Below are 14,700 nucleotides of genomic sequence, written 5' to 3' on the forward strand. Positions count from 1 at the left end.
AAAGGGCTGCACACAAGTTTCAGTCGCATAATGCTGCCAATCGTACCTCGTGCATCAAACTACGAGCCTGTAACACGAATCAGCTAGCACAAAGACAGGGGAAATTGGAGATCACAGCGAGAGGACTTCATCTGCAGTGGACATGAATAGGTGATGATGATGATGACACGACTGTATTTGCCTTTATGGGCCTGAACAGAACGGAAGTACGCAAAGAAAGCTAAGGTACCATTGTTTGTCGTCAAACATGCCATATTACGACTTTTGCATAAGGTGCACAGTGGCCACTACATGTTTACACCAACGCTACTGACAGGCCCATAGGTTAAGAGGAAGCTTTAGCTCAGGGGCTCCTATGTAAATACACGGTAAATGATAAATCGTTTTTATCGGCAACCACTGCACCAAATTTGATGGTTTGTTGCATTTCAAAGAAAGAGTAAACCTCTAGTAACTCTTTTTTCTGCAATTTTTTTTATTTGGGTCGTGAACTGTTTAATAAAAATTGACAGAAATTGCAAATTTTCAAATAACAAAACTATCAAATTTCCAACTTTAACTCAGCAATGAAAAATGATGTCGCAATCCTGTCAATTACAACTAACACTACATCTAAATCAATAAAAATTGGTTTATTATACGTGGGTCTAAAATAAAAAAAACAACAATATTTGAGTAGAACTATTGCGAAACCCTTGTAAACGGTGTAATAAGTTCACATAAGATATATATTGTCATCTCAAATTGGTTCTAACAAATTCACTTTACAGAACTGCTATATCTGTTATTGGTGTACAGCTATGAATTTGTAAACTTCGTGCTTCCATTTTTTGCAAACTTAGCAACTTATGAAAATTCAAAATCAAAATTCTGCTTAAGACAGTCACTAGAATTGAACTTTCTCTCTCAAATGCAACAAATTTCTGTAAAATCTGCCTACTGGTTATCTCAGAAGAATGTTTCTGCGTTTTATACGTATTTGAATAGGCAGCCACGGAGATGCTAAAGCTTCCTCTTAAACTACCGTGGTGGTGATATCAGCAAGAGCCTTCAACATGCAGCTAAAAAACGTCACATATAACATCAACGACAGCTCCGGAACTCGTACCTCTCCATGCGGCTCTTCAATATCACTCAGGAGGAGCTACTGAAACTATGGTCAATCTTCTGTAATTCTGAGGCAGCCCGCCAGAGTTTGCTCTCCGCATTATGTCGAGCATCACACAAAAAGTTCGCCGCTGAGATCAGACAAGTCCAACATCGAGTAGTTGACAAAGCACGGGATAAATTATTTCAGTGGTTGCTGGGTCACTGTGGCATACATGGAAATGATGAAGCGAACGTAGCTGCCCGATCTGCCTATGACGGCGCCAATTGCGCTGCCATTCCTTTTTCAAAAGCCGATGCAGTGAAGAACCTTTTCATGGTGGCACTTAGCCTAAGAGGTAATCAGTGGAATTCATGTGGCGTTAAAGTGCGCGCCTTCATGCCCTGGACCCTAATTTACAGCTCCGTATTCCGTCCGACTCCCCACGACGTGACTGCACCCTTCGAGACCATCTATGGTTTGGAGTAGTATATTCAATTGCGTACTTATTTATGTTTGGAATGGCGAACAGCCCACTTTGCGACAACTAAGGGGGCAGCGAAACGATCGCTTACCTTCGTTGCAAGTGCCGTCGCTTACACCCTCCAATAGCAGAAGTCTCATCAACGTTAGACAAACTGGACGGCAACTCACGGAAAGTACCTAAAATTCTTAGACACCTACTGGCCAACACGAACATAGTGCGCGCAGTTATAAAGGCGCAGCGGAGTTTTTTTTTTTTAATACCGGACTGTGTGACAAGTTGTGACTGTGTACTGTGTGATGTCGAATATGTTAGTGAGATGTTGACACTGTGTAAGACTATGTGGCTGCTTCTCACACTGTGATAGCGCACTTGTGATAGCTCACCAGAGGCAGTTAGGTATTGTTCTTATTTCTTTTTTGTCTTTTAGATCCCTTTCCCTCTTTCCCAATATAGGGTAGCCAACTGGACAAATCCTCTGGTTAACCTCCCTGTCTTTACTTTGTCCTTATCTTTCTCTAAGGCAGGAATCGAACCCACGACCTCCAGCTCAGCAGTGCAGCGACATAGTCACTGGGCTACCGAGGTGGAGGTCCTTACGGCAATGGCAACTTTTAAACCAAAGTATCAAATTATTGAGCGTGCACGACAAAGATCCATCTGCTCTATCATTACAGAAATCCTTGTCGAAAGCACTTAACAGTATGGGGCTGATTACACGTATCTGGTCACGATGTATTTGTAAACAAATAACCGACTTCAAAATTGCAAAAGTCACTAAAGAAGTGCAAAGGTATACTCGCCGCCAGAAAATTTACCCTAGAAATATATTTAGAGCGAATGTCATCTAGGAAATCGGGGAAACGAATGAGCGACAGAGGCTAAGGAAAGGACAAAGGCAGAAAGGTTAACCAGAAGAGAAAATATGGTTTGCTACCCTACACTGGGAAAAAACGGGAGTTCGAGGAAGTTGAAATATAGGCAGGAAGTAGAGATCCCGAGACTATAGACACACGGTCACTGCCGGTCACGATAACGGGAATCGTTTACAGCACAGCATCACGTGCACCAAAATGAGCACCGATTCAGGCTACATTCGTTGTCTAATCTAAAACAACCAATGTCTAGGTAAACTCGAACTGTTCATATTTACGAGGTGCGTTCATAAAGTACGTATTGTCGGCGCAATTAGTTTAAAACACGCCTACACGATAAGCATGAAGACAAGCACATGTCTCCAGTGTAACCAAAATATAGACATTTGTTCTGTGTAGTACCGCGGAATACCGCTAGGGCCGCGATTTTGTAGCGATGCCTTATGACTTATTCTATACTAGTCTTATCATCCACCGCTCACGGCCAGCTGATCCCGTTGATAAAGCGAGCGGACCGTCGCTCTGACCACTGACGAAGCGCGATAAGCGCGAAAAGGCATTATTACCGGAAAGGCATCGCTATAAAATACCGGCCTAGGACATCCAAAGAATAATGGCAGCGCCCATCGGGAAATTTGGTTATATCATGAGTTGGGGAAGTGACAACAGTGCCAAGGAGACTCATGCCGAGTGGATATCGGTGTACGGTGGCAATGCCCCAGATTATGGCGCTGACAATTTGACTGCGGTAGAACAAGCCACGGTGACGAACCGCAAATTGATGTGGAAGGGGAGGCTATATCACTTGCTCAGTGGCGAATAATTGTGGGAATGCACAGCACAGTAGGTGAACACGAGGGGGGGGGGGGGGGCGAAGGGCTAAGATTATACCCACATTAATGTAACCCTATAACCTCGGCTCCTTTATGACAACAATGAGAACTTTATTAATACGCGTGGTATATACACGACTTGTATTTGAACCATGTTTTATTGAACCTACTGCGGTTGTACTCCGTGTAGTGCATACAAAATAGATTTTTATTTTATTACTTCGTGTGTGATGTGTTCTCTTTTTTTCGTCGAGGTTTGCTATTATTTGTGTAGCGTGGAAATACTTATGTAGACTATTGTTTTGAAATATTCGTTGTCAATTTTCTGTTCTCTCTGTAATGTATTTAAAATGTGTCCTTGTTGTTAATTCTAAAAACAATTGCGCATTTCAGAAATTTAGTGACTTGTGCATCGTGTTGCCACGTGAGATATTGATCAAACAGCCGGGAACCTAAAGCTGATCCCTCTCCATGTTACAAGGGGCGAGAGCTTCATCAAGCCAACTATAAAAGGAGGTATATGCTTAATGCTCACGTTCTGTTCTATGCAATGAATATACTTCCACTTTTACTATTTAATGCGGAGTTTGCCTTATGCCGTTGAGGGGGCGAACTGCGAAGTACGCGCGGACCGGGATTTGGTTATGACAAAGAACCCTTAGTATTTTGGCATTTTGACACTTTGGTAAAGTCTGTTGTGCTGCTTTGCGATGTTAAACACTATGGATCAATGAAACTAGAGAACACATGAGTAAGACAAGCCAATTTTATCAGTTGTTAAAAAATAAACCTAATTCGTAAGAGTCGCCGTGCACAAGTCATTTCGTGGAATGTACTAGTAGTAAAGTGTTCAGATTATCTCACTCCACTCATCGCCGACGACCGCCAACTTGCCGCTTCAGCTGTGTTCGAACTTGAATGTGGAAGGGCACTTGTCCCGCAAGCACTGCGTCCTATTCCTACTAATACCTTTGTCCCCTTGCTTGCCTAATTACATCGTCCCGAGCTCCGCCACTGAATCTAATAACCTGCCGGCATTTCATTCGGCATGTTCTGCGCCCCACTTGCGTTGGATTAGTGCGACAGCAAATTAATTGACTAGAGTCGTTGCACGAGTGATGTTCCTGCAGTGGACATTCGTCTCATACGAATGAATACGACCTTTAAGTATGAGTCGGCAACTGTAAGGCCAAAATATATGAAAATGTATTCTATCGTTTATTATAAAGATTTGAGAGCATGCCTTGTTCCTCTTGTGCATTATGCCGGAATAAAGGGTCTGCACTTCCCGCGTAGCGATGTCCACGCAATTATTGGCGTAGTTTTGTACATTGAATAACATTTATGCGTTATAATGAACCAGGTTCATGTTACGACCCGCTGAGGGTAGTATTAATAATAAAGCGCCATAAGCACATGTGAATACATTGTGAAAGGAGTTGTAAAGACTGATACCTTAGATGTAGAAAGGTGCATGCCAATTAATGAGGTATATCGTTCTAATCGTAGAGGCGGAACTTTAATGTCATTACGACCTTTTACAGCACAGTACCTTGACTACTCTCCCCTGCCAGTTAAGCAGTAGAAAATTCGCCCAACACACTGCATTTTCGCATTCCTCTTCTAGTGTAGCTAAAATTCTCATACACGGCATTTACTGCCAACCACGACGCTCAAGAAAGTAAACATGCAATGCGCCGATTAGTTCCTAAAGTAATTCTGGGTCTGTATTTTATGAACCTGCGTAGCATGTCTGATTGCATCGTTGGCTTGTGTCATTGGAGACTATCCTGTGCAAGAGAAAAATAAGGTGCTCACAATTTGTTAATAATTTAGCGATTAATGCTCAGGTGCCCTGTGCTAGCCAGGACGTCACGTGGTCCATGAGGCACGCACAAGAGCGATGTTGGTTTCAGGGGAAAGAAAGACTGACAGTGCTTTAATCATTTCTCGAAGAGTAAGGGCCAAACGATAGTCGTCCACGGTGCATTCGAAACCATGCCTTCTGTACTTCACTGCCTATGGTTAATCCACAAGCGGCACCTGGACAACAACATGAGTTTTAGGGTACATTTTCCAGCAGCTCATTGATTCATTGTATGACACATTCATTCATTCATTCATTCATTCATTCATTCATTCATTCATCCCACTCCCTCCAGACCCTTTAAAACGCTACGTTGAGCAAAAAAGAAGTAGAAGTGTTCTTTTAAAGAAATGGTGAACTATTTTTGCTTGAAAATTCACACGCGTACACAGGAAACCCTCTGCGTTTAGGATAAATCGTGTACTGTTTAATCGAAAATGTAATAGCGTGAGTTCAGACAAAGGCATAAACTGAGAAGTAATGACAGACACTCACTTTGAATTGAGAATGAATATTTAAACAAAACATGCAGGCATTATAAAATGAAAAGGAAGGGCACAACAATAAGCAAAAATAGCAGCACTTCCGACAGGACAAGGCGCTACTCTCATCTGAGAGTAGCGCTGTGTCCTGTCGTCTTTCACGTGTCCGTTGTCTTTTGCACTAATCCAGTAGCTATGGAATCGCACCAACTAGCCCGCCAACGCATTGTGCTGAGCTCTTCCATCTACGACGCTCCAGACCACGCAAGAATGAAGACATCGTCATTCTGAAGATGAAAAACTTCACTGCTGTGCGAGCGCTTTGAATTTTTGTTGGTTTTATGGGGGTGCTCCTGTTCATTGCAATGTGAGAAGCTAGAGCTGAATGGTTGCGAAGTCGGTAGAGATAATGGTAATGGTTGAGTGGAAGCACTGTAGTGTAACACCTTGTTTTTCTCCTACAACAGAGGAAAATGTATGCAGGGACTGCCGGTTCGTACGCAACTACCGCATCACGGAGAAGCACTAATGGCTGCCTTTCAAAGCAGACTTCTTCTTTTTAAAGGTCAATGTAACGAGAAGCTAGATTCTATATCAGCTTTTCACTGTACGCTCTACAGTTCACTAGAATATGTCTGATTGATTCCACAGAGTCCCTGTTACAATAGGGGTTTTTAGTCTGATCAAAGCAGTATAGGCTGCGGTTTTGTACGCTACGTTAACACGAAACCGAACGTACAGGCTATTAATTCCCGGAGTTGTTGTCTTGAAAGCCTTGACTGAAATTCAAGTCAAGAAGTACCTATATTTTATAGTGCTAACAAATCACACATATCTTCTTATTGACCGTTATCTTTCCTGACTATTATAGATAATATTTGTGGAAAAGTGTCTGGCAAAAAAGTGTATCAAATTTTCCAAAGTCCAACCTAATTTCTCCAAAGCAACAAGAATTTCGGCCACATTTTTTCACATATAAAGCGGTCTTGATTCGTAATCAAGGGCTTAATGCAGCTCTAGATAACAACAAGCTTGCAACAATGGTATTTCTCTACCTAGGAAAAGCAACCTAGTTGAATATGTGTTTCGATTTATCATGCTAATAATGTCCGCCTCATTAAATAACCCAGCTCAATGATACCATAATTGCACCATAAGAATTATGGTGCAGGCCATAGGCGTTTTCTAAAAATTCCGTAAAGCTTAATTTTGAACACCCGGTAGATTCTTATTTAATATAGTGTCTTCAAATCATTATTATTCTCCGTCTCTTTTTTTAAGATAATATAATGAGAGTGGTAAAAGAGTTCCAGGCGATAGCTTTCAATGTGTGCAATTAAAAAAGATGTATACTTTCGTTCAATATTCCACTTCAATTTTGGACCAATTACCAGCGTTTGGCTATGGTTCTGAGCAGATCAGTTAATTACGATGTATGCTTTATGTCGCATAGACAAATGAATTGAATTAAATTGAATGTAGTATGAGCATTTATACTGCCTACAGGAGGAACAGCCGACTTCGCTCCTTAAGAGGAAGGTTAGTAGATCGATAGTAACTCGGATTCCGGCCATCTTATTAAATGTACTTTGTTGCATTTGAGAGTGAAATATCAGTTCTAGTGAGCACGGCAAGAACTTTAATCTAGTGCCTAAGTATTTATTGCCTGCAATTTTTCGGAAAATTACCACAAACGTTGCAAAGATGCATTCGGGTGTGTAAAAATCTTTTTGATATCACTTAACATGTGGTAGTAGGCATCTGATCATTTCTTTCATCTTACAAAGCTCGGCTATTGATGATGGGGTTCTTTCAAGGCGACAAGCGATAATTGTTTTTTCTGTGCAGCGTACAAACAAGCCACAAGACGAGCTTTAAAACACCGATGACCCATTAGTGAATATAGCTAATCATACAGCTGAATCATACAGCTGAATACAGCTGCTCTAGAGCACTGCACGGGCCGATTTTTTCAGCCCGGGCCCGGCCCGGGCTCGTTTTTACGCTAGCCTGCCCGCCCGAGACTGACCAAAAGTTTTATGGCGAGACCCGGGCCCGGGAAATATTCTACGTTATCCTCCCTGCCCGGCCCGCCACCCCTTTACCTTAGGCCCGAGCCCGACTCGAAACCGGCCCGAGACCGAAAAAGATCACCGAGTGGCATTAAAGAATAAAATAAATAAGAGAATGAAAGGAATTTATTCTTAAGGCATAAATACATGCCATATGCAATTATGAACACCATTTGAGTGGTATGAACGCAAATACCAGCGCGCGAAGTAGTACGAATGACCCTGCGGAGCCGTATAGTCAGCAGTTTTCAAAGGCGCGACCTTGAGGCGGCCCAATGAACTTCTATCGCAGCGCCACCACAGCATTTTTCCACGAATGGCGCCTCACTGCAAAGCATGCGCCGCCCCAGCCGCTCGTCCCACTCGACCGTATTCGAGTACACTATAGCCAAAGCGCAGCCACGGCTGGTCGTGAGCGCAGCGCACGGATGGAGTAAATGGAGAAAGAAAGGTTCTCGCTCCTCCTTGGTGCAGCGTTATGCGCTGCTGCTAAGCGGCCGGTTGAGAACATGCGTGCAGTCATGGATGGACGCAGGGCCATTTTGAGCCGCGTGAAGAATTATCTTATCTTACGAGTGATCGTTTTACCAATTCGCCTTTGAAGAATCAGCAAGTCGTGAACACGCTTGCACCGCGCTGAAAGCATTGAGTACATTGATTTAGGTAAGGAATACAATGGAATCCTTTGGTTTGAGGCGAATTCGGTTTTTCTGGACTTTTACATTCTCTTCAAACAGCGCAAAATACGACGGAAAAAAATGTGGTTGATCCCTCTTATATAGGAATCGGTATAGAACACGAAAGTGAAACGTGTCTTCACAGAAGTAGTGTAATGTTTATTGCACATTGATATATAATGTCTATTGGTGTTTTGTGGCTAAAGCGCCCTTAGGCGTTGATGCACCCACGCTGACGCCTGGTGGCACGTCTCCTCCATCACGACTACCAACGTCGATGACCATGAGCAACCGTCGTGCATATGGAAGCTGCACTACGCTGCACACGCTAGCACAACGCGAAAGACGAAGCACGTAACTGACACACTAATACAACGCGCAAGACAAAGCACGTAACTGAATCGTCACCGAGTCAAATCAGCGCGTACAGCGCGTCGTAATTGCAGCCTCCGCGATCAACTTCAGAAACATTTTCAGAGCTAATTGCGGAGGCCACGCTCCGCTGTGCTGAGTACGGTGAACGCCACCTAGGTGGCGTTGGTAGTGCTTCTTGATGCCAGCGTCCCTTCGAATGCTGGCATCGAGGCGTCGTAGTACTGAGACCACCGAAGCGTTCACTGTCGGTGCGCGTTAAGGCCGGAATACATGGAGCGAATAACCGGCGTCCGAGCGAAGAACTTCGTCGGGCGGCGAACGTCCGACGGCCGGCGTCAAGAAATTTGCCGTCCGCAGCCGATCTGCCTGTCCAAACATTTTCGTCGGGCGAACGCCGCCGCCGGAAGCGTCTAGCGCGCAGCGGTGGACGACAGCCAATCAGGAGGCACTAGTTCCGGTCGCAATGCATGCTGGTGTTTCGCGCGCGCGCGCCTTTTCGCGTCGTCTGCAATCGCGTTGGTGTTGCCGTGTCTGCATGTCTCTGCACCGATTGAGTAGTTCCTAGTATGATCTCTCAGGAATCGCGTTGTATTTGTACATCCCATATCCGCTGATCTGCGAGGAAACAGACAAGCAGTACAAGCTCTCTACAACAACCTTCAACAGAAATCTTCTGATCTCAGAGGCCACATGCTGTCGTCATGCCTATCTCCCGACTTCCCCGATAGATGGCGTTGGCATCGGATATTTCTTTCGCTAGGCTTAGACGCGTTCGAAACGAGAAGCGATCTCGAAAACTACTCAAGGTTATCCATAATACTCTGTCGTCGAAGCGGCCTGAGACTAAGCGAAAGCCGTTTACGCAGTCATTTGCTTCCAACTAAGTGAATTCTACAAGGACAACGCCAAATTCAGTTCGAAGCGGGCGGCCGGGACCGCCGCCAACACGGCGGCCAACGCGCGGCGGCGTTCGCCGCATGTATTGCAACACAGCAAACATCCTGCGTCGTGTCGCCGCGTCGTTACTTGACGCGTGAAGTTCGTCGAGAAAGTTCGCTCCATGTATCCCGGGCTTTAGTGTCATAATGCAGTACTTCTCTTTTCTGCTCATAGGCGGCGGCACCGCCCCGAGCAAGAGCGCGGGTACACGGAGGAGTGTTAGATATATAAGGCGCGTCTGTGTAGCTCTCTGCGAATGCGTTTGTGGCGCAATGGGTTTAAACGCTCGGCGATCTATCGTCGCGGACCGAGAGGTCGTGGGTTCGATTCCCAAATTTTGCATGTTTGTGGAACTTTTTCTTCTGGTTTCTTTCTTTGTATTATGTTCTATGACGTATTTCCGTGACGGAAATACGTCAGTGAAGTCTTGGTGGACCCCGGAATAAAACACTTTCGTGTTAAAAGAAAAGGGAAGTACACAGCAGTAGCACTGCCAGCTTACAGCTGCCTCGGGGCAACAGGTTTTTCAGAGTCGAGACGTGCGAGGGTAACTCACTGCACGTTACATGCACGCCACCAGAAAGTCCGACCCGGCCCGGCCCGGGTCAAAAAGCACATGCCGTGCACGAGGCCGGCCCGAGCCCGTGAAAAACCTGCCCTGCCCTGCCCTGGGACCGGGCCGGGCCTGGGCTTTCGGGTAAGCCCGAGCCCGTGCAGTGCTCTAAGCTGCTCAGAGCATACCTATTTTTGGAATTCGTGAGAAATAAACTACTGTGTGCATACAGACGACTTTGCCCATAGAGGGCTGTGGGGTGGCATTACTTTCTTGCTTGCTTTGAGATCGCATGCTGAATGCTGCTAACGACGTGTCCGAATTGGAGTTTCAGTGGTTGGCCAGTGTTTCTTTCCTGTATACTACTATAAGTAACCCAACGAATGCCGAGAGCGTCACGATGTAACTTCTGGGTGTAGACACTTCGTGTTGGTCGTTTGTAATAAAGACTTCGCCTGTTATTTGTTTACTAGGTATATGCGCTGGGAATCTCTATCTCGCAAGACAGCTCCAATTCTTTCTCCACCGACCCAAGAACACACTGAGTACGTGCTGTCAGAAATCAGTATTCTAAATATAACTTATAACGCCATCCTAAATCACTGACTTTCAATGGCATATGGAGGCTAAGAGAATTTCCCAATGAAGGAAAAAATGCAATTAAACAATTTGCAAAATCTTAAACATCTCTCCCCGTTAACCCGGAGCTTCCTTGTATCTTTCAATTTTGAGTCAGGAATATTTTGCCTTTTTTCTGTGTGTTGCATTTGCCAGCATTATGACACTTCCGAGCGCCCCAAATCATCCTGCTCGTTTGGAAGGCTGCCAACATCGCTCCACCATGAAAAAAGGAAAGCTCCCTGCAATGTCAGGGATGGGACACAGTGCCCTGCTGTACGCCCCCTAGCTTCTTGGTGTCTATGTTTTTCGGGTAGCTTATTCATCTAGCTCAATCTGCCGAAAGATTTTCAAATTTTGTACGTTATGTGCCCAAAGCTTGCCGAGACAATACTTTGCACTTGTCTTGCTGTCATTTTTTAACGTGTTATACACTTTTGCATGCGTCTTTCATTTTTCGGAGGAAATAGCCAATGGAGTTGAAAAAAGAAGAAAAAGCATTCTTCTCTGACTTACCAAATCCGGATCTTTCGTCACACGATGTTATTCCTATTGTAAGGAATAACATAACGGAACAATAAAGTGGCATCTCGGAGCCAGAAGAAGATCGGTGCGCTAAAAAGCGCCGTCGTCACCGCGTGTCGCGCGGCCAGTTCGCTCGTCCAGCTGAGCTATCGTTGCGGCCTCTGTGTTTATGGCTGCCACTAAAAAACTCCAACGCAGTCCGCACCAGCTCCGTCAACGGTTTTCCTTTCGCATCCCCGCTACTCCGGCACATTCTGCGGCATAAATATCAATAACGTGGAAGATTGGCTCGCATTGTATACGAGCGCGTCAGCGACCGCAACAGGTTGGACGAGACGATGGCACTTGTCAACATCTTTTTATCTAAGGGGTACAACAGGCGTCTGGTCTAACACGCACCAAGAACTGACAAGTTGGGACGTATGCAATCAAAAGCTACGCGACTTGTTTGGCTGATCAGTTGGACGACACCTGGCAGCGAGACAAGAACTCGCGCAAAAGATCAGTCATCTTTGGAATCCTGCGTCACGTGTATTCAAGACGTGTTAGCCCTTGCCGCAAAGTTAACAATGTTGACATGCGAAGGTCGGGCATGTATTAAAAGGCATAGCTGACGATACTTTCAACTTGCTTCTTCGTAAGAACTGCTCCGCGGCTGAGGCCATCATCACTGAATTTCGGCGGTTCGAATAGGCTAAAAGCAGACGGATTACGCAGCGCTTTGACCGGCTCCCTAATACCGCTGCGCCTTCCTCACGTGACGATCGATGAAACTACATCCGCTCTCGACTTCTGACATCCTGACAAGGACTGTCCGCTGAGAAGTAGAGGCCATGGCTCCCGCTGCTTACCAGATCCGTGTGCGCGATAATATTGTCCCCTTACAAGTATTTCGCAATTGTCGAGGAACTTGATTATTCGTTATTGTATTGTGTACTCCTAATGTTTCAAAAAGGAAGGTAGAACGAATGAGGCCGGTAGCTGTTCAAGTCGTTGTGAGAGCGAGCCCACTATGGCAACGCTAAGTCATGGCGCCGCTGAGTCCTTCTCATGTTTATCAAACATCACTAAAGTACACTTATAACGCAAACTTATACACAGAGTCCTTCTGTTTCAATAAATAGCTAAAGCTAGTCAGTGTAGCTCCATTAAGATGCCAGAAGATGCAACGTGGGCTTCTTGACTTACCATTCAATGTTCACGTGCACTGGGCACAAGGGCACAGCTTTGACACATTTCGTGACACGGCTGATAACAAAGCAGGAGAGAACACGATGAAAGTGCAGCTGCCAGCTCCTCTTGTACTGGTCACGCCTTCCGTTGTTCTGTTGGTCACGTCTTCCGCCGGCCCGGCGACAATACATAGGTGGATGAACTTTATCTGATATTTAACCGGGATTTTGTAGCCCTCTCGCCTATATAATTGAAAGTGGAAGAACTTCATTTAGGACGACACCACTTTGACCAACCATACGATGCTGGCAGAATGCAGCAATTTACACCACTTGCCCGCCACACCACTTGTTCAAGAACACTACGTATCCATCAGCCCTGGCTCATACGATCTGGCCTACGCAGTGAACGGCATGCTGATTTCTGCACGTAGATTTAAGGTGCCTCTCATTTGACAACCTTACAGGACTTCGAGCATACGACGTTCGTTTTAATTTTCGCGTCTTACAGGTGTAGAGTAGCTAGGTGGTGTCGTGAAGTAAGGAGATTTGCAGGTTTAGGAGTAGTAAGCTGCAGTGCGCACAATATAGGCTGATAAAGACTTCCAATTTCAGATAGAGAGAGAGTTAAAGATAGAGAAAAGGCAGCGTACGTTGCACTACCGAAGCCTGACATGTGAACCTTTCCAGACAAATTCCACCGTTGTGTTGGGTCGCTTCCTGATGACAGGAATCTAGTATGGCCTTTTGATACAAGAACCCCCTTAACTATATGGGTAATATAAACACACAATGTGCAATGACGTTTTGTGTGGACAACACTACTCCTGCGTGTAGTGTGTGAAAGGGCACAACCGCGTATTAGACAACGTGTGTAAATAGTAGCTCATTGTACGATATCATAATCACCTGCTACCTACCTATCCCTGTATCTCCCACTTCCCCTTACCCCAGTGAGGAGTAGCAGGCTAGAGACACGCTCTCCAGGCCAACCTTTCCTCCCTTCTCTTCATTAAAATCTACTCCTCCTCCTCCATAAACACACATGCCTGCCAACTCAAATGTTGTGTCGTTCTTTGCAGTTTGCTTTATTAAACCGAGGACTTTCATTTCATTCGATTTTCGACCTCTTCAGAATTGTTGTTAATTATTCAGAGCACACGTGCAATCTTAGGCGTCTAATATTCCTGCACGCATTGAAAATCGCGGAAAATTATCACTGCCGAAATTTCACCTCTTCTCATCACTTGCGCTTTATTTACGAACAATCAACGTGAGAGGAGACCTGCAACATATTTTTTTCAAACATGAGCACCACACTGGAATAACCGCGGTGCGTATGAATGAATATATTACCAATGATTTTCTTGGAAGTGATCTTAAAGGAACGGATATATTAACAGCGCAATGTTTACTTTCCCGATTCCCTATCAACGAAAGGGTTTCCTCATATCTGGGCAGACATCGATAGCAGTAACTGCTTTGTTTCTTTTCCATATTTACGCGGTGCTCTTACGGTAACTCTCCAAGGCTGTCTGAAGAGTTGCCCAACAGTGACAAAGTAACGGAGGTTGAATGGACTCAACGGGGCGCATTAACAACTGCCTTCGAAGATTAGAGAGGTGTGCAAACGTGTGCGAGCTTTCGCTCAAAATTAATTTTTTGTCATGAAGGATCGCCCGACAGCTAGCACTTATCGGCTGTCACCAACTATCACGTCGTTGACAGCGGGAAATAGAAAGGGAACCTGTAAATCGGCGGGAGATAGTGAGCGATCTGTAATAAGAAATAGCGTGCTCTCTGCGTCAGGCAGTGCAATATTATTCGGCTTGCATATTCAAATCAACACTGTTCACAGGTCGCGAACAGTTTCTTGCTAAGTTCAACAAGCATTGTAATACCCCTTTAGCATTGGCAATGTTTCTTACGCGTTTCTTACGTTATAGTTTAATAACAGCTGCGTCGCATGTTCAGTGCCATGCGGAGAATGATATGTTAAGTTACATGTACATTTTCCGTCACATGCACTGCTCAAGCAAGGCTCACAATGGTGACGAATAAACCTATTTGTCACTTTCGTGTGGCACAGGTTAGCTCGAAGACAAAAATGTTAAACTCATATTAAGCGTCCTTCATAGCCT

This window comes from Dermacentor silvarum, chromosome 8 (genome assembly GCF_013339745.2).
Source record: "Dermacentor silvarum isolate Dsil-2018 chromosome 8, BIME_Dsil_1.4, whole genome shotgun sequence".
Taxonomy (NCBI): Eukaryota; Metazoa; Arthropoda; class Arachnida; order Ixodida; family Ixodidae; genus Dermacentor; species Dermacentor silvarum.